This window comes from Ovis canadensis, chromosome 14 (assembly GCF_042477335.2).
Source record: "Ovis canadensis isolate MfBH-ARS-UI-01 breed Bighorn chromosome 14, ARS-UI_OviCan_v2, whole genome shotgun sequence".
Classification (NCBI taxonomy): domain Eukaryota; kingdom Metazoa; phylum Chordata; class Mammalia; order Artiodactyla; family Bovidae; genus Ovis; species Ovis canadensis.
In genome coordinates, this window is record NC_091258.1 from 70996594 (window position 1) to 71017937 (window position 21344).

General features: G+C 45.0%; 1 pseudogene; it reads left to right on the top strand.

The window, feature by feature from the left end:
- Nucleotides 1-11654: 11654 nt before the first annotated feature.
- Nucleotides 11655-17151, top strand: LOC138419595 (chromo domain-containing protein cec-1-like; annotated as a pseudogene).
- The last annotated feature ends 4193 nt before the right edge of the window (nucleotides 17152-21344 follow it).

Here is a 21344-nt window from a genome sequence, read left to right on the forward strand (position 1 = left end):
GTTTGAGTGTGTTCAGTAGACTTCCCTGTGTTATTCAGTAGGTCCATTTCAATTATCTCTCTGACAATAAGTAGTGTGTCTCTGTAAGCCCCAATCTCTTATTGTTCCCCTTCCCCAACCTTTAAAAAAAAATCATAAACTCGTGTTTCTGTCTGTGAGTCTGTCTCAGTTTATGAATTGGTTCACTTGAGGAATCTGTCGATTCTCCCTGTATGTCATCCCTTGCTTTCCCTCTCTGACTGGCTTCACTCAGTGTGATAAATCTCTCGGTCCATCCATGCTCCTGAAAATGACTTTTTCTTTCATTCGTTTCGATGGCTGAGTGGACTGCAGCATTTTGATGGACAATTTCCTCCTTATTTCTCTGTTGATGGACAGCTTGGTTTATGCTCTGTCTTGGATATTGTCAGTAATGCTGCCCTGAAAATACGGGTGCAGCTATCATTTTCAGTTTTGATTGTCTACTGATCTAAGACCAGGAGTGGGCTTGCCGGACCATGCGGTAAGTCTGTTTAGTGTTCTAAGGAATCTCCTTACTGCTTTCTCTTGTGGCTGCACACACCCGTTTCCATCCCCCCACAGGGCAGGAGGAGTCCCTGTTTTCCTTGCCCTCTGCAGCATTGCATCCTTGGAGATCTTCTGGAGGATGGCTCTTCTGAGGGGCGTCAGTGATAGCTGGTTGCAGTTTGACTGGCATTTCTGTAAGAGTGGTCCTGAGCATCTTGTCATGTGCTTTATGGACATCTGGGTACCTTCTTTGGAGAAATGTACTTTTAGATTTTTGCCAGTTTTTCTACTGGGCTGATTGCTTTTTTGATCATGAGCTGTGGGGGCTTCCCTGGTGGGTCAGCTTTAAGGTAAAGAATCCGCCTTCAATGCAGCAGACCTGGGTTCGATCCCTGGGTTGGGAAGATCCCCTGGAGAAGCAAAAGGCGGCTCACTCCAGTATTCCGGCCTGGAGAAGTCCATGGGCTGTACAGTCCATGGGTCTCAGAGAGTTGGACACAACTGATCGACTTTCAGTTTCACTGTGTGAGCACTTTGCATCTTTGGAGATGAATTCCTTGTTTCTAACTTCAGTTGCAAATGTTTATTTTCCCATTCTGAGGGTTTTCTTTTTCTTTCCTTCAGGATTGCCCTTCCTGTGCAAAAGCTTTTCAGGTTTATGAGATGCCTTTTTAAAGTTTAGTTTTATTTTGAAATATTCTGAGTGTAGATCAAAAAAAAAAAAAAATCTTGCTGCAGTTTATTTACGTAAAGTGTGCGCTGCCTATATTTTCCTCTAGAGGTTTAGAGTAATTGTCCCTCCAGGTAACTCTTTATTCGATTTGGAGTTTGTCTGTAAGGAGTTAGCCAGAGATGTAAATTCTTTCACTTTCCCTTTGTTTATGGAACCTCCACCCCGTCCTCTATCGGGGCTGTTAACAAATTACATTCCCAGCATCAGCGTAGGAGGGCTCCCTTTTCTCCACAACCTCTCCAGCCGTTATTTTTTCTAAGACTTTTTGACAGAGTCCATTCTGACCAGTACGAACTCATACCTCATTGTAGTTTTGATTTACATTGCGATAACATTTCACAAAGGTGAAAGCTTCTCATGAGATGTTTTAATACCAGTGTGAGTAAAACGAGCTTCGGAGTTCGGCCCCTTGATCTTTTGCCCTCTTTTGAAAAACTTCCCGGACGCACCTAGGACATTTCTTCAGGCAGGTGTTTCTTCCTTGGAGCCCCTCAGTCCTGGTGAATAGGAAGTGCCCTCAGCCCAGGATTTTCTGTTGTTGTACCAAAAGCGGCCACAAGGCGGCAGCATACTGCACAATTATTTATTTCAGTGAATTTATTTACTGCTGTTAATTTTTGTTTTCTATTGAAGTAGAGTTGATTTCTGCTGTGTTTGTTTTAGGTTGACAGGAACTTGATTCAGTTATACATAGAGGTATATCTATTCTGTTCTTTTCCGGAGTATTTTCCCATATAGGTTCCTTAGTGTGTTTTGTACTTTCTTGTGCTATTCAGTAGGTTCTATTTCTGTAAGTAGTGTGTATCTGTTAATCCCAGTCTTTTATTGTCTCCCTTCCCCAACCTTTTTTAAAAAAATAATCATAAACTTATGTTTCTAAGTCTGTGAGGCTGTTTCTGTTTATGAATTGGTTCATTTGAAGGATTTATCGATTGCCCATGTGTGTGATAGTTTGCTTTCTCTCTCAGACTGATTTCGTTCAGTATTGTAAACTCAGTCCATCCATGCTCTTGAAAATGACGTTTTTCCATTTGTTCTGATGGCTGCATGTCTTCTGGTGTTTCGATGGACAGGTTCCTCTTTATGTCTCTATTGATGGACACTTTGGTTGATGCTCTGTCTTGGAGCTTCAATAGTGCTGCCCTGGAAATAGGGGTGCAAGTATCATCTTCAATTATGCTTTTCTCTGGATATAAAGCAAGGGGTGCCCTTGCCAGATCAGGTAGTAAGTCTATGTTCAGTTTTAAGGAACGTCCATATTGGTTTTCTTGTGGCCACACCCACCCATTTCCTTCCCCGCCCACAGTGTAGGACAATTCCCTGTTCCCCTTGCTCTCGCAGCATTTAACCTTTGTAGGTCTTCGGGGGGCTGTCTGAGGGGTGTGAGGTGATACCTCATTGAGATTTCAATTGACATTTCTGTAAGAGTTGTCCTGAGCATCTTTTCATGCGCTCTATGGCCATCTGGATGCCTTCTTTGGAAAATGTCCATTTAGATCTTTGCCTGTATTCCTGCTGGGTTCTTTTTTTTTTTTTTTAATCTTGAGCTGCGTGAGCAGTTTGCATCTTTGGAGACGAATTCCTTATTTTTAACTTCGGTTGAAACATTTATTTTCCCACCTCCAGGGGATCTTCCCAACCTAGGGATGGAACCCAGGTCTCCCACATTGCAGGTGGATTCCTTACCAGCTGACCCACTGGGGAAGCTCTCTATTAAATGTTGTCAATATTGCTGCCTTGAAAATAGGGTTGCAAGTATCATTTAAATTAGGTTCTCTCTGGACCTAAGGCAATGGGTGGGCTTGCCCAATCATGCAGTAACTCTGTTTAATGTGTTTCAGCAATCTTCACACGGCTTTCTTTCATTGCCACCCCCACCCCTTTACATCCCCGCCCACAGTGTAGGAAGACTTCTTGTTTGCCTCACCTTCCTCATCATTTAAACTTCGTAGAGCTTTTGGAAGATGGCCATTCTGAGGGGTGTACATTCATACCACGCTGCAGCTTTGATGGGCATTTCTTCAACACTGATGCAAATCATCTTTTCATGTGCTGTATGGCCATCTGGATGCCAGCTGAAGACAAAGGCCTATTTAGACCTTTGGCCTATTTTTCTATTGATTGATTTTTGATGTTGAGCTGAATGAACTGTTTGCATGTTTTTGGAGATGAATAAATTGTTTTTTATTTTTATTTTTATATAAATTTATTTCTTTAATTGGCAGCTACTTACAATGTTGTATTGGTTTTGCCATACATCAAAATGAATCCACCACGGGTGTACAAGTGTACACCATCAAGTGTAACCATTTTTCCCAATTTAAGTGTTGTCTTTTTCTTTCATTTAGGGTTGCCTTTGCTGTGCTAAAGCTTTTGAGGTTACTAACGTTACTTTTGTTGAGGTTTTCTTGCTGTTGTTATCCTAAGAAGGAAACAAAGAACTTGTTGTGATTTATTTCAAAACCTGTCTTGCCCATATTTTCCTCAAGAAGTTTAGAGTATCCATCCCTCCATTTAGTTCTTTCATTGATTTGGAGTTTCTTTTCTGGATGAGGTTAAGGAGAGATGCAATTTCATTGACTTTTCACTTGTTTCAGGAGCCTCCACACGATCCTCTGCTCTGGCTGTTAACAATGGACATTACTAGCATCAATGTAGGAGAATTTCTTTTTCTCCAAAACCTCTCCAGCATTTACTGTTTGTAGAGTTTTTGACACTAGCCATTCTGACTGGGACTAGCTCATTCCTAGTTGTAGTTTTCATTTGAATTTCTCTAAAATTACTTCATATTGAAAGGTTTCCATTTGATTAAAAAAAAAAAAGTGTCATTAAAACTGGCCTCTCAAGATTGGCCTCTTGACTATCTGCCCTGTTTTGAATTCTTTTCCCCGGACACACCCGAGGACGCGAGTTGAGGAGAGGTGTGTTTTCCTTACGTCCCCTCGGTCCATCCTGCTGCCGCCAATGCCACTTTCTCCTTCTGTTGCTGGTTGAATGTATTCCGGTGTCTAGATGGACTAGTTACCTTCATTTCTGTATCGATGGACATTTTGTTGGACACTCTGTCTTCAATATAGTCAATAGTGCTGTCCTAAAAATAAGGGTACATGCACATATCATTTAAATTGTTTAGTTTTTCATGGTCTAAGGCAAGGAGTTGGCTTCCAGGGCGTTAGTAACTCCATGTTTAGTGTTTTAAGGAATCTCCATGCCATTTTCCTTCTTGGCCGCACTTACCCATTTACATCCCTGCCCCCAGGGTAGAATGATTCCTTTTCCCCCTGCTCCTGGCAGAGTTTAATCTTTGTAGTTCTTTTGGAGGATAGTCACTCTCAGTGATTTTAGCTGATACCTCAGTGTCGTTTTGATTTGCATTTCTCCAATCATTAAGGATGCTGAGCATGTTTTCATGCGCCTTATAGCAAACTGGATATATTCTTTGGAAAACTTTCTGTTGCTTTTTTTTTCTTCTTCTTCTTTTTCATTTTATTTGTTTATTTATTCTTTGAGCTGCATGTGCTGTTTGCTTGTTTTGCAGATGAATTACTTGTTGATATATTTGCTTGCAAACTTTTTTTCCATGCTGAGGGTTGTCATTTTCTTTTGTTATAGTTTTCCTTGCTGTGTACAGCTAACCTCCGGAAAGTGGCTTCTTGAAAGTCAGCCCTGTTTTGCGCTGTCTTCATGTACATACTTAGGCCTGACCTGGCTCACACTAAGGTGTGAATCTCGTCCACGCTAAGGCCTGGATCTGGTTCTCACTATGGCCTCGCCTGGTCCTGAGTTAGTCCTGACTCGGTACTGACTCAGGCCTGACTGTGGTCACACTCAGGCCTGACTGTGGTATGTACTTAGGCCTCACTCTGGTATGACTCTGGTTCTGACTTAATCCTGACCCTGGTAAAAGCAACTGTAAACATCTGCTGGGCAGCTAATACCCACCAACCCTCACGCGTGCTCAGTCACTTCAGTCGTGTCCAACTCTTCGTGACTCAATGGACTTTGGCCCGCCAGTCTCCTCTGTCCATTGGATTCTCCAGATAGGAATTCTGGAATGGGTTGCCAGGCCCTCCTCGAGGTATCTTCCTGAGCCAGGTAACCAATCAGTGATGTCTGCTGCATTTTCTGCATTTCAGGCAGATTCTTTACTGCTGAGCCACCCAGGAAGGCCCTCACCAAGCCTGGGGACCTGCTAAACAAACAAGCAAACAAAACCTACACTCAACAACTGTTCTCTGAAAGGTAGTGGACAAAGAGCCTAAGACCCAAATCACTAAGGCCCCACCTCTCAGCCCTTTCCTGGAGGACCACCTTGGCAGGGCCCACCCTGCCCTACTTCTCCACAGGAGGCACCCCACCCCTCCCCACTCCATTCCTCTCCTCCCGAGGGTCCCACCCCACCCTCCCCTCCCCTCCCCTCCCCAGGGGTCCCAACCCTCCCCTCCCCCACTCCTCTCACCACCACCTCCGCCCCAAGGCACCCCCCAACCCCACCCTCCCCAGGGTCCCCCACACCACTCCACCCTCTCCTCCCTAGGATCCCACCCTCTCCTCCCCTCCCCTCCCCTCCCCTCCCCCCTTCACCTCTCCCAGAGTGACTGATGTAGGTGTGACAGACTCAGTTTGAAGTAGCTGGAGTAGGGATAACCTGAACAGTAATAAGCAAAATAGATCTCTTTTTTTTCCCCCCAGGAGAGTAAGCCTGAGTTCCAGTCTAGACCTGGCACTTCAGGGAGACCTTTAGCCTGGTAGCCAGTTGTCTAGATTTATCTAAATAGAGTTTAACCTCTGATGTGGTATTATCAACGCAAAAAAATCACAAAGCCCAAAGCCGTTTGCACAGTTACTGACTTTAGTGCTTCTCTAGGCCTGAGAAGAGGCAAGAATCTGGGCTCATGAAAATCTTCCCTGAAGACATCTAACCCTCTGAAGGCTTGCTCTGCCATCTTCTCCAGAGCGCAGTGGCAGTGGCCCCTGATTCAGTCTTCGCAGGAGCAGACGGCGGAGCCCGTCTCCTGTCAGCGTGGCCCCTCCTGGCTGTCGGTGTGACCACGGTTTTGGTGGCATCTCACATCCGTTTTGAGCCATGGTGCTAGGCACGCTCGTTCCCAGGTCTGGCAAAGATTCCGCTGACAGGCCACTCAGTGTGGCGTTACTGGACAAGGCCATAGAGCAGCAGCCAGGAGCTGCTGGACCACCTGTCTCTCCAGCCTCTGTGGTCCATGAAAATATTCCCATTTGGAGCTTCTTCCCATATTTAGAGTTAAACCACTACCATCACTGAGCTCATGAGGAATTATACGATATCATTGTGTTATCAGAGGCTCAGTCGTATATTTGGTAATGCAAGAAGCAACTCGAAAGCAGGCAGAAAAAGAAATAATACAGCTCGCAGTCGGGTCACAAGCAAGAATCTGAGAACCTGTGTGAAGTGTAGCCAGTGTAATCCAGGTCCTACGTCTACCAAGATGAAAAAGTCTTAGTAAACATAGACCTTCATTAATGAAACTAGAATTTAATATTTAATGAAACAAGTTTTTTCTAAAATTACCCCCATTTTTATTAAACTAGGCCAAGACTAAGTTGTTTTAAAAGTAAGTTTGGTGTACTGAGCACACAGCTTCTTTACACGGTCTCTGCTGTAATTCCTCAGGAGTCTTGGACTAAAATTTCCCAAGGCCTCTCAAGGCCAAGAAAGTCATGCCAAAGACCTGCCATCAGATTCTGCCTAAGTGGATTTTCCTCTCTTCTAAAGGTCCCTCAAATCTCAAAATCTTTGAGATTCCTGTACGTGTCAGGAGACGGTCTTTTCATTTACCTGATAAGGCTGCTCAGAATCCAAGTGTCTCTAATTTCTGGAGGGACAAGGCAGAGAGAAAAGAAAAAATGTTTGAATTTTATCCAGAGGTGTAAATTACCAAACTGTTGTAAGTCTTAAGTAGCTTGAGGAGAAGAGCTTCTTTATACCTGAAAAGAGTGGAAGCCAGTAATACGTCACCCCAAAGGTCATGAACATTATAATCACGTTTAGCAGTTTATTTAACCCCACGTAGTTCATCTTTGTTCTGCTGTCCTTGACTGATGATTGAGTATGATGATGACGGTGACAGCTGTAAGAACTTTGTGACATTTTTGTTAAGGCTTGCATGGTTTGTCCAGTGAAGTGGGTGCCATGATCACTGGAGACTGTGGTAAATGTACCCCAGTGGAAAACACATTTTAAACTATGTTTTTCCATTGTGAGGCCATCAGACCTGTAACAGGTACCCAGGAAAGGCTGTAAGCCATCAAATGTAAATGAGGTCTGTCCGGGAGCTGGGAAGAGCTGAGTGGCCGTCTTGGATTTCCCGTGGCCCTGAGTTACAGCTAGTGTTTACCAGAGTAAATTCCTTGATTTAGGAGACTATTGCCAAGTCCTAAGGACATCAGAAAAACAAAAGTCTGACAATGAGGGGTTAATTCTTTGTAGAAGCAGAATTGGCTTTATCTACATGTACCACAATCTTCATAGGTCACTGTGAAATAATATTTACTTCACCAAAGTAATCAAAGATTTTAAAAACAAATATAAATCACTTGAAGGCAAAGAAATTCACATAGACCATTATCAAAAGCCACGTTCCAAGAAAACTTTATTCTCTTAATGGAGAGAAAACCAAATTCCAGTCTGGTCACAGCTTACTGTCAATCACAAAATTTATTTACCTAATCAAATTTAGTGTAGTCTTAGAGAGTCCTGACCACATATAACATTATCTTCCCTATCTTCAGTTCAGTTCAGTCGCTCAGTGGTGTCCGACTATTTGCGACCCCATGGACTGCAGCTCGCCCGGCCTCCCTGTCCATCACCAACTGCCGGAGTTACTCAAACTCATGTCCATCGATACTCCTTTCAATCATGTCCATCCCAATGTTGTTTTAATGCAAACCTTGAACTCCCAGATTTCTGGTTTCAGCACCAGGTGGTCTCGCAGGCAGCAGTGAGCCATCCTGAACTGAATGTGGGGAGCCCACATGAGAACCAGGAGACCTTGCTGCCAAACCAGCAGGGGCCAGAGGTGAGAAGCAAAGTGACCCTGGGTCTTTCCTCTGCTTGAAAGCAAGAATGTGTCTCAAAGAGGCACACCCCGTAAAAACAGATACAAAGGTCACTATTAGAGACACACAGAACGTCTGGGCAAGCACACAGAAGCAGTTTATTTATTTAAGACCGAGACTAGGTAGCGCACACCGGGTGAGAAGTGCCAGAGTCCTGGGTGAGAGCCCAGTGAGAGGGGACTCACATCACTCACACAGGACGCCCTTCTGGACCTTTGTCTGCATTTGGAAAACACATATATCCTATAAGACCACTTCTAGGTAGAACCTAAACACGGATACAAGTGAACTTCTTTACAAAACAGAAACAGCATCACAGACTTAGAAAATAAATTCATGGTTCCCCAAAGTGAAATGTGTGGGGCAGGGAGAAATTAGCAGGTTGAGAAGAACATAAACACACTACCATTTATACTTCTAAAATAATCCACAAGGACCCACCACAGAGCACAAGAAACCCTCTCAAAACTCTGTAATAACCTCTATGGGAAAAGAAAACAATAAAGAATATATGTACTTCCACAAATAAATGAATCAAGCCACCACAATGTAAGTCACCTGTAAACTACAATTCAAAAACATTTTTTTAAAAAAGAGAAAAGAACTGCTGACTCTGTTCCCATCTGGCCTTGGGGACCTGAGCTGGTGTCACATGCCTGGAGTCTGAGCAGGCTTGGGTCCCCAGGTGGGACTGTCCTGGGGCTGAGGGTGCTGGGGAGGGTTTGCCAGGCAAACAGCCCCCCACCCCCCACCCCATGGACTTGGACTGCCTATTCCCCTCTGCATGAGCCCACAGTCTCCAGATCCAGGGGACCCTCTTGCAGCAGAGCCAACCCTGGTGCCCCCAAAGGATGGTGGGGTCTCCAGGCTGGAAGAGCTTTGCAAAGTGCTCTGGGTACCATGTCTCCTGGTGACAGGGTTCCCCCATCTCCAGCCTCCTTCCTTAGGGTCACCCCACTGAGAGGACAGCTTCTTCTGCAGAGAGGTGTGGCAATCGTTGAGATCTGTCCGGGGATAAAGGCTCAGAGAGAAGGAAGGAGACACAGCCTTGGGTGTATCCATTCTAATTAGCAACCCAGAACAGGACTTGCCCTAAGGCTCTGGTGGGCATGAAGAAATGCTGCCGTCTTGTGGCCGCTCTTGGTAACATCAGCTGAAAAACCTGCGCTGATGGGCACTTCATATTCACCAGGCGTGCTAGGATGTAAGGAAAAAACACCTGTCCTCAGCTAGTGCCCTCGAGTAGATCCTGGAAAGAGAATTTAAAGCAGAGCAGACGGTCCAGAGGCCAACCTTGAGAGGTCAGTTTTACTCACACTGTTAAAAAAAAAAAATCACATGAACAGCCTTCACATGATGAAATCTTATAGAAATCCAAATCAAAACTACAATTGGTTAAATGGCCTTTGTCAAAAAGTCTACCAACAGGAAATGCCGGAGCGGTTGTCGAGAAAAGGGAACCTTCCTACACTGATGCTGGCAAAATAAATTGCTAACAACCAGTGTGGAGGAGAGGGTGGAGGTTCCTTAAACAAGTGAAAAGTGAGGAAACTGACAGTCCCTAACCAATTCCAGAAAAAGACATTTCAAATCCATTTAAGAACTAAACTGAGGGACTCTTAAGGAAAATATAGGCAGAACATGGTTTGACACAAATCACAGCAAATTGTTTTTGGACCCACTTTTAAGATAATGAAAAATAAGACTCAACAAAAGGGACTTCGTTAACTTCAAAAGCTTTTGCACAGCAAGGGAAACCCAAAACAGAAGAAAAAGACAACCCTGAACATCAGGGGGGAAATGCAACCGAATTTAAAAGCAACGTATTCATCTCCAAAACATGCAAACAGCTCCTGCAGCTCAATATCAAAATACAATCAACCCAAGAGAAAAAATTGACCAAAGATCTAAATGGATGTATCTTCAAAGAAGGCATCTAGATGGGCATAAAGCCTATGAAAAGATGCTCAGCATCTCTGTTAGAGAAATGCCAATCAAACTGCAACAAGGTATCAGCTCACCCCCTCAGAATGACCATCCTCCAAAAGATCTACAAAGATTCAATGCTTCAGAGGGCGAGGGGAACAGGGAGGCCTCCTACACTGTGGGCGGGGATGGAAATGGATGGGTGCAGCCACAAGAAAAACAGTATGGAGATTCCTTAAAACATTAAATATAGTTGCCACCTGATGAAGCAAGCCCACTCCTTCCCTTAGGTCTGGATAAAATCATAATTTAAAATGATACTTGCTCCTCTGTTTTCATGGCACCACTATTTACAAATTCTGAGGGAGAGCTTCAGCCAAAATGTCCATCAATAGAGAGAAATGAAGAGCAACTGACCCATCTAGACACTGGAATACACTCAGCCATCAAAAAGAACAACAAAAATAATGCCATTAACAGCAGCATAGATGGACCAAGAGAGTTATCGTCCTGAGAGAAGTCAGGGAAAGAGAAAGATTATATCACTTACAAGTGGGATCTATAAGTTCTTTCAAGTGAACAGATTTATAAACAGAAATAGACTCAGACTAATAAAACTCACCTATGATTATTTCAAAAAAGGGAACGGTAGGGAGACATTAAGAAGTTGGAAGTAACATACATACTATGTATTATCAGATAGCTAATCCAAAAAAATACCTACTGAAAAGGTCAAAATGACATTTGTCAAAAAGTCTACAAACAATAAATACTGGAAGGTTTTGGAGAAAAGGGAATTAATTCTCCTGCACAGAGGCTACCAAGTTACATTTCTAAGAGTCCATACAGAGGAGAGGGTAACAAGATAACAACAAGATAACAGTGAATGAAATTGTGACATTCCCCATCCTCATACAGAGAAAGTAGCTCCAAACCAATTAAAGAGCTTAATGGAGGGACAATTACTCTAAACCCCTTGAGGAAATTATAGGAAGAACAAGCTTTGACAGAAATCATAGCAAACGCTTTTGGATCCACTTTTAGAAAAATGAAAAATTAAACAAAACTCAACAAAAGACTTGAGTTTCTCTAACCTCAAAAACGTTTGCACTGCAAGGGAAACTGTAAACCAAACTAAAAAAAAGAAACCCTCGGAATGGGAAAAAAATGTTTGGAACTGAATTTAGAAACAAGGAATTTATCTCCAAAATATGCAAGCAGATCATGCAGCTCAATATATATATTTTTAAAAAATCATCCCATTAGAAAAAATGGACCAAAGATCTAAATGGGCATTTGTCCAAAGAAGACATCCAGGTGGCCATATAAAGCACCTGAAAAGATGCTCAGCATCACTAACTATTGAAGAAATAGAAATCAAAACTGGGCCATGGTATCACCTCCCACCCCTCAGAACAGCCATCCTCCAAAAGATGAACAAGGATTACCTGCTGCCGAGGGCGAGGAGAACAGGGACTCCTCCTACACTGTGGGCAGGAAATGAAATGGGCAGGGGCAGCCACGAAGGAAAACAGTATGGGCGTTCCTTAAAACACTAACTATAGACTTAGTACATAATCCGGCAAGCCCACTCCTTGGGTTAGATCCGGAAAGAACATGAATTTAAAATGATACATGAAAATAAAATAAAATAAAGTGATACATGCACCCCTCTCTTCAGGGCAGCACTATTGACAATATCCAAGACACAGCATCAACCACAATGTCCATCAATAGAGAAATGAAGAGAAAATGGTTCATTTGTACACCAAATACACTCAGCCATCAACAGAACGAAAAAATGCCACCGGCAGCAGCATGGATGGACCGAGAGATTTATTATACGGAGTAAAGTCAACTAGAGAAGGAAAGAGAAATATATCACTTACAGGTGGAATCTATAAATTCATCAAAATGAACTAACTTATAAACAAACAGTCTCACAGACTTAGAATACTCACTTATGATTATTATCTTTTTTATGGTAGGGGAAGGAAGACATTAAGAGGTTGGGATTAACATACTCACTGCTTCTTATCAGATAGGTAATCCAAAATAACGCAATAGCACAGGAAGGTCTACTGAACACACCGAGAGAACCAATATAGGAAAAGAACCCGAAAGGGAACAGAGATCCGTTCATGCGTAACTAAACCAAGTTCCTGTACACTTAAAACAAACACATCGGAAATCAACTCTACTCGAACAGAAAATAAACACTAAAAAACAAACAACAACAAAAAACCCAACAGTGGAGCAGGAAGAGATGCTGCCACCTTGTGGCCACGTTTGGTAACGACAGAAAAACCTGTGCTCACGGGCACTTCATATTCACCAGGTCTATGGGGCTTAGGGAGAAGGCAATGGCACTCCACTCCAGTGCTCTTGCCTGTAAAATCACATGGACGGAGGAGCCTGGTAGGCTGCAGTCCATGGGGTGGCTGAGTCGGACACGGCTGAGCGACTTCACTTTCACTTTTCACTTTCATGCATTGGAGAAGGAAACGGCAACCTACTCCACTGTTCTTGCCTGGAGAATCCCAGGGACGGGGGAGCCTGGTGGGCTGCCGTCTATGGGGTCGCACAGAGTCGGACACGACTGAAGCGACTTAGCAGCAGCAGCAGCAGCATGGGGCTTAGGGAGAGGGAAATGGCAACCCACTCCAGTATTCCTGCCTGGAAAGTCCCATGGACGGAGGAGCCTGGTAGGCTACAGTCCATGGGGTCGCAAGGAGTCGGACAGGACTGAGCAACTCCACTTTCACAGGGCTGAAAGGAAAAAAAAAAAATCTATTCTGAACAAATGTCCTCTGGTAGATCCTAAAAAAAGAATTTGAAACAGGGCAGTCGGTCAAGGGGACAGAGGTGTTTTACTCACACTGTTCTTTAAAAAAATCATATGAAAATATTTCAACATGGCGAAAGCTTAAGAGAAACGCCAATCAAAACACACACAGGTCAGAATGGACACTGGCAAGAAGTCTAAAACTAATAAACGCTGGAAAGAGTTGCAGAGAGAAGGGACCCCTCCTACATGTTGGATGCTGGCAATGTCAATTGTTAACAGCCAGACTGTAGGACAGTGCGGAGGTCTCTCAAGTGAAAAGAGAATGAAATTCCCACACTGCCTAAACCCAGACAGAAAAAGAAACTCCAAACTGATGAAAGAGCTCAAAAGAGGGCTGATAATCTCAACCTCTTGAGGGAAATATAGGTAGGACAGACAGACAGAACATGCTATGCTATAAACCACAACTCTGTTTGGATCCGCCTCTTAGAGTAATGAAAAGAAACAAAATAAAGTTTTTGGGGCTCCAGAATCACTGCAGATGGTGACTGCAGCCATGAAATTAAGACACTTGTTCCTTGGAAGAAAAGTTATGACCAACCTAGACAACATATTAAAAAGCGGAGACATTACTTTGCCAACAAAGGTCTGTCTAACCAAAGCTTTGGTTTTTCTACTAGTCATGTATGGATGTGACAGTTGGACTCTAAAGAAAGCTGAGTGCCAAAGAATTGATGCTTTTGAACTGCAGTGTTGAAGAAGACTCTTGAGAGTCCCTTGGACTGCAAGGAGATCCAACCAGTCCATCCGAAAGGATATCAGTCCCAAATATTCACTGGACAGACTAATGCTGAAGCTGAAACTCCAATACTTTGGCCACCTGATGTGAAGAGCTGGCTCATTGGAAAAGACCCTGATGCTGGGAAAGACTGAAGGCAGGAGGAGAAGGGGACAAAAGAGAACAAGACAATGGATAGCATCACGAATTCAATGGACATGTTTGAGCAAGTTCCAGAGGTGGTGATGGACAGGGAAGCCTGGTGTGGTACAATCCATGGGGTTGCAAAGTCAGACATAGCTGAGCGACTGAACAACAACAACATGATTATACAGTGGAAGTGACAAGTAGATTCAAGGGATTCGATCTGATAGACAGACTGCCTGTAGAACTATGGACAGAGGTTTGTAACCTTGTACAGGAGGCAGTGACCAAAACCATCCCCAAGAAAAAGAAATGCAAAAAGGAAAAATGGTTGTCTGAGCAAGGCTTACAAAGAGCTGAGGAAAGAAGAGAGGTGAAAGGCAAAGGAGAAAAGGAAAGATATACCCATCTGAATGCAGAGTTCCAAAGACTAGCAAGGAGAGATAAGAAAGCCTTAAGTGAACAATGCAAAGAAAGAGAAGAAAACAATAGAATGGGAAAGACTAGAGGTCTCTTCAAGCAAATTAGAGATACCAAGGGAACATTTCATGCAAAGATGGGCTCGATAAAGGACAGAAATGCCATGGACCTAACAGAAGCAGAAGAGATTAAGAAGAGGTGGCCAGAATACACAGGACTGTACAAAAAAGGTCTTAATGACCTGGACAACCACAGTGGTGTTGTCACTCACCTAGAGCCAGACATCCTGGAGTGTGAAGTCAAGTGGGCCTTAAGAAGAATCACTACCAACAAAGCCTGTGGTGGTGATGGAATTCCAGCTGAGCTATTTCAAATCCTAAAAGACGATGCTGTGAAAGTGCTGCGCTAGGTATGCCAGCAAATTTGGAAAACTCAGCAGTGGCCACAGGACTGGAAAAGTGAAGTGTTCATTCCAGTCCCAAAGAAGGGCAATGCCAAAGAATGCTCAAACTGCTGCGCAGTAGCGCTCATTTCACATGCTAGCAAGGTAATGCTCAAAATCCTTCAAGCCAGCCTTCAACTGTACGTGAACCGTGAACTTGCAGATGTACAAGCTGGATTTACAAAATGCAGAGGAATCAGAGATTAAAATGCCAACATTCATTGGATCATAGGAAAAGGGAATTCCAGAAAAACATCCAGTTCTGCTTTATTGAGCAGACTAAAGCCTTTGACTGTGTGGATCACAACAAACTGTGGAAGATTCTCAAACAGATGAGAACACTAGACCACCTTACCTGCCCCCTGAGAAACCTGTAGGCAGGTCAAGAAGCAACAGTTAGAACCAGACATGAAACAACAGACTGGTTCCAAATGGGGAAAGGAGTATGTCAAGGCTGTATATATCATCACCCTGATTATTTAATGTATATGCAGAGTACATACTGGAGAGAAATTCTAGTAATGTAAGATATGCAGATGACACCACCCTTATGGCAGAAACTGAGAGGAGCTAAAAAGCCTCTTGATGAAAGTAAAAGAGGAGAGTGAAAGAGTTGGCTTCAAGCTCAACATTCAGAAAACGAAGATCATGGCATCCGGTCCTATCACTCCATGAGAAATAGATCGAGAAACAGTGGAAACAGTGTTAGACTTTATTTTGGGGGGCTCCAAAATCACTGCAGATGGTGACTGCAACCATGAAATTAAAAGACGCTTATGCCTTGGAAGAAACGTTATGACCAACCTAGATAGCATATTCAAAAGCAGAGACATTACACTGCCCACTAAGGTCCGTCTAGTCAAGGCTATGGTTTTTCCAGGAGTCATGTATGGATGTGAGAGTTGGACTGTGAAGAAGGCTGAGCGCCAAAGAATTGATGCTTTTGAACTGTGGTGTTGAAGAAGACTCTCGAAAGTCCCTTGGACTGCAAGGAGATCCAACCAGTTCATTCTGAAGATCAATCCTGGGATTTCTTTGGAGGGAATGATGCTAAAGTTGAAACTCCAGTACTTTGGCCACCTCATGCGAAGGGTTGACTCATTGGAAAAGACTGTGATGCTCGGAGGGATTGGGGGCAGGAGGAGAAGGGGACGACCGAGGACGAGATGGCTGGATGGCATCACTCACTCGATGGACGCGAGTCAGTGATGGACAGGGAGGCCTGGCGTGCTGCGATTCATGGGGTCGCAAAGAGTCGGACACGGCTGAGCGACTAAACTGAACTGAACTGAATAAGTGATGAAAGAGGTTCATCCCAAATGTAGTTTAGAAAACAGGACAGGGTGTATACAAGAAAGACAAGTGAGTGATGTGAAAACAAAAAGTACAAACTATTTCATCACATCTAAATAAATATCAAAGAATGTAGAGGCCCGGCTGGTCCGCGGCAGCTCTGCGGGGGCTGGGGCGGCGAGCCGGGGACCGAGCCACCGCGGCCTGAGCGCCGGCACCGCCCGCACCGCCCTTCCGCCCGCCCTCCGGACGCGCAGCCCCGCGGCCTCCGCTGCAGACCCGCCCCGCCCCGCCCCGCGCCGCCCCGCCCCGCCCCGCCCCGGCCCGCGCCGCCCCGCCCCGCCCCGCCCCGCCCCGCCCCGCCCCGCCCCGCCCCGCGCAGCCCCGCCCCGCCCCGCCCCGCCCCGCCCCGCGCAGCCCCGCCCCGCCCCGCGCCGCCCCACCCCGCCCCGCGCCGCCCCGCCCCGCCCCGCGCCGCGCCGCCCCGCCCCGCGCCGCCCCGCGCCGCCCCGCGCCGCCCCGCCCCGCGCCGCCCCGCCCCGCCCCGCGCCGCCCCGCCCCGCGCGCCTCTGCCGCCTCTTCCTGAGCCCCCGCTCGCCCAGCGGCCGCCGCCCCCGCGCCAGGTTCCGGCCGCGGCCCGCCTCTGCCGCCCAGGGCCCTTCCGTCCAGGCCCCGGGACCCCGGCTCCCCGCCAGCCCCGGCCCCGGCCCCGGCCCCGAGTCGGAGAAGAGCGTGGAGGCAGCGGCCGAGTTAAGCGCCAAGGACCTGAAGGAGAAGAAAGAGAAGGTGGAGGAGAAGGCAGGCCGGGAAGAGCGGAAGAAAGAAGTGGAGGAGGACGAGGAGGACGGCGCAGAGGAGGAGGAGAAGAAACTGCCGAGGACGGCGAGGAGGAGGATGAAGGGGGCGAGGAAGATGAGGAAGAAGAGGAGGAGGACGAAGGGCCCGCGCTGAAGAGCGCTGCTGAAGAGGAGGATGAAGCGGGTCCCACGCGGCAGAAGGCAGAAAACGGGGCGTCGGCATGAGCCCCCCGCCAGTGGGCTGGGGGTGGAGGGAGGCCGCTGGGGGCCCGGAGGTGGGGGTGGGGAGCGCCGCGGGCAACCCCTCTTCACCTGGCTCCCTGCTCTGGGCCCCGCGCCAGAGTTGCCGCCCTCTCTCCCCCCAGCCTTCTCATGCCGCACCTGCATCCTCACTGCCATCTTCCACCTCCTTACCTGCTCCATCTGAGCTCCCCAGCTGGTCCCCAGTCACCCCCTCCCTCTCCCTCCTCTCTTCCCGCCCTTCCCACACCCAGCCTCTCCCTCCTTCAGTAGCCTCTCCTTCCTAAGCTCTGCATCCCAGCCTCAGGTCATTCTGCCCAGCCCATCCCTACCCTGCCTGATCCCTGGGTCTCCTCCCTCAGATCCGTTTCTCAGACAGCGCCAGGACGGGGTGGGGCCAGGGTTGGGGCGGAGCCCCACAGCTGCCCCCCTCCCGTCCTCTTTTTTTTGTACAATTTAATAAAGAAACGGTCGCGCTTCTGTTTAAAAAAAAAAAAAAGAAAAAGAATGTATAGGAAAGCATTTCATCACTTTCTCTTTTCTGAAGTTCCTGGAGGAGAATTAGTGTAGATAGTAATCCATAGTTAAGACAGATAGAAAATTGATATGTTACTCTGCATCACCGGACAAAAGGTTGGTGTCTCAGTTCAGTTCAGTCGCTCAGTCTTGTCCAGCTCTTTCCAACCCCATGAACCACAGCACGCCAGGCCTCCCTGTCCATCACCAACTCCCGGAGTCCACCCAAACCCATGTCCATTGAGCTGGTGATGCCTTCCAACCATCTCATCCACTGTCGTCCCCTTCTCCTCCTGCCTCCAATCCCTCCCAGCATCAGGGTCTCTTCCAATGAGCCAATTCTTCACACGAGGTGGCCAAAGTATTAGAGTTTCAGCCTCAGCATCAGTCCTTCCAATGCATGGCTGTAGTCAATTTCCGCATAGATTTTGGAGTCCAAGAAAATGAAATATAACCCTTTTCATATTTTCCTCATATATTTGCCCTTTTAAATGCTCTGGTTCTGTCTCTAGACAGAAGTGTGTGAGTGGAGTCATGGACAAACTGCCAAACTTCTAGGAATACTGGGACAGATAGTATTTATTTTCTGCTTTATACTTTCCAATCCCCTGCACACTACACATATGACTTGATAAACTTCACACTCGGCTGACTTCTTCACTGCATAAGGGACCTCTCTCCAGTGAGAAATACAAACCTGAAGATTTCTTCAAAGTTTGGTTTTTCTTTGTACAAACTAATGTCAATAATGTTAAATGTATCTGCCCCATTTCCACAAACCTAAAATACTTTTATATTTATTCAACTCATGGAATTTTTAAATTGTTGACTTGGGAAATTAAAACATTTACCACCTAAATGTTTGTGGTTAATTCTCACTATTAAACTTGTTAGATTATATAAAGTATTTTTTTAATGAAAAAAATAATTTGAGTATAGTTGCTTTACAATGTTGATGTTAGGTTATGCTGTACTGCAGAGTAAATCAGTTATATGTATATATACATGTATATATATGTGTGTGTGTGTGTGTGTGTGTATAATCCCTGGAGGAGGGCATGGCCACCCACTACAGTAGTTTTGCCTGGAGAATCCCATGGGCAGAGCAGCCTGGCGGGCTACGGTCCACAGAGTCGTAAAGAGTCAGATGTGACTGAAGCGACTTACCAGCATGCACATATACAATATTTATCCACTCAATTTTAGATTTCCATACCATTTAGGTCACCATAGAGCAATGAGTAGAGTTCCCTGTGTTAAATTAAACAAGAATCGAGACTTTAAAAAATTCCACCATATTTTAAGCTCTCAATTCTTGTTTGATTTCGTAAGAACTATTACTTTGTTAAGTTTATCTTGTTTGTTATGAAGCTTACCAGGACTGTGTCCCCTACGTTCTTACTTTCTGATTAATTATATATCAAGATCATTTAATATTTTAGATTCAAAACATCTACTAAAACACACCAAAATAAAAACACTTCTGTGAAGAACTGCATTACAGAATTTGTAGGCACCTTGCATTGGTGAAAATGTTTGCTTTGTAAATTTAAGATTGCTGAGGAGGAGGCAGCAGCTGGGGTCATGAGATTGCCATGCAGTCCATGGGTTCGCAGAGAGTCGGACACAACTGAGCGACTGAACTGAACGGACCGTGCTTGGAGCCCTCGCTGGTGCCTAGTGAGGCAAAGGCTGGAACACGCAGACAGAGGATGGGATGGCTGCCCTGCACTTCGGGCATCACTCAACAACGCTGCTCTGCTTCTCTGGTGGTTCAGGCTTCCTCCACAAGCATTCCCGTTTGCAGAGCTCTTCCCTCCCTCCTGTCCCCTCAGGATGTTTCCTTGCAGTCAACTCCAGTCCTCTGCCTGGATCTGCTCTCCAAACCCCACATTCCAGCACCCAGCCCTTGTGTGCAGCAGTGGACACCCCTCTCAGGCTTGGGGAGCAGGGCTGTGGTTAGTACCATCTGTAGAGGTCTCACTCTGTCCTGCCTGCCTCTAGCTGGTACTGCCTACTATTCCCATAAGAGAATGAGGCTCCCTTCTGTCCCACTGAGCTCCCCCAAGGGTTGCAGGTCCCATCTCACTTCCTCTCCTCACCAGTTTCCTTCTTGTTTCTTTGGTCCTACCTGGCTATGAGGGAATCTTTTTTGTCCTTTTAGGTGTCAAGGTCCTCTGCTCGTGTTCAGCAGGGGCTCTGTGAATATTGTTCCATGACAGATGTATTCTCGATGCATCTGTGGAGCAAGACGAACTCCACATCTTCCTAATCCTCTGCCGTCTTGACTCCTGTGTCTGTTTTATTCCTAACCTAGCTAAGCGAGTATCAATTTTATGTAAGTTGTAAAGTAGATTCCCTGAGAATAGTAAGTGGTGGAATAACTTGTTATTTGCTTTCAGCTGTGTCTTTTCATGACATGCAGGGTTTGATGCCTCAAAAGCCAGGCTTAGAAGATTTATTCCCCAAGAAAAGTTAACAATGTATAAAAGATTTAACATTGGAAATTTACATTTAATGAAAGGGCATGTGAAATACTGAGAGGATGTTATGATGGACATAACCAAATGAGGACAGCTTCTCACAATATAAACATTACTGTCAAAAGAAAAGGAGGATATGAACCAAACTGGGAAAAACGCCCATTTCAGTCATAAACATCAGCTGAGAAGTGTATGTTTGTAAGCAAAGACCCATGCTTTTTTGAAACGTACATGTTCTCTGAAAGGAAATATGGAAAATCTGGAAAGTCACCTAATCTATACTGCAAATACTCATTCAAACCTTTCTGAATGCAGGTTTCAATTTAACACACAGTAAAATATGCCTGAAAACCACGTATTTAAAATTCAGTTTAAAAATTCCCAGCATAATCCATTTGAGGGATCTTTTAGCCAGAGTTCAATATTCTTCAACCAACAGCTATTTTCTCTTTGTTCCAAAGTCTGTAATGTTGCTTATTTTGAAAAAGACTAATCCAACCATACATGGTTGAAGACATATCACAGTATACTCAATGTGAAAGAATTTTTCATGTGTAATAAAATGGGGAAAGCTTTAAGCAAGAATGCTACCTCCAACAAGCACAAGAATATTTACAGGGAAGGGAGAAGATTTTCATGCAATGAAACTGGGCATAATGTTGACTGAGACTCAAGTCTTATGAAACATCAGGGACCTCAGTCTTCAGACAATGATTTTAAAAGTAGTAAGTGTATGAATATCTTTTATCAATGATCACATCTTTCTCTATATAAGAGAAATTAATCTTTAAAACTTATTCAACAGCAGAGTATTCAAAATCTGCAGAAGCATAACAAGTGTAATAAAGGTGGTAAAGTCTTGCTAAACCATTAAGTCTAAATAGACATAGGAAAGTTCATATAGGAAGGCAACCTTTCATATGTACAGAATGGAGCAAAGCTTTTAACCGGTACTCATATCTCACTCAGCATCAGCAAATTCATGCTGGAGAGAAGCCTTATAAATATATGTAATGTGGAAAAATTAATCTGATATCCATTCTTGCTAGACATTTGAAAATTCATGTTGGTAATGCAGAGAAGACTTAAATGTACAGAATGTGGCAAGGCCTTTATGCATTGCTCAAAATTTATTCAACATAAGTGAATTCATACTGAGGAGAAGCCTTATAAATGCAC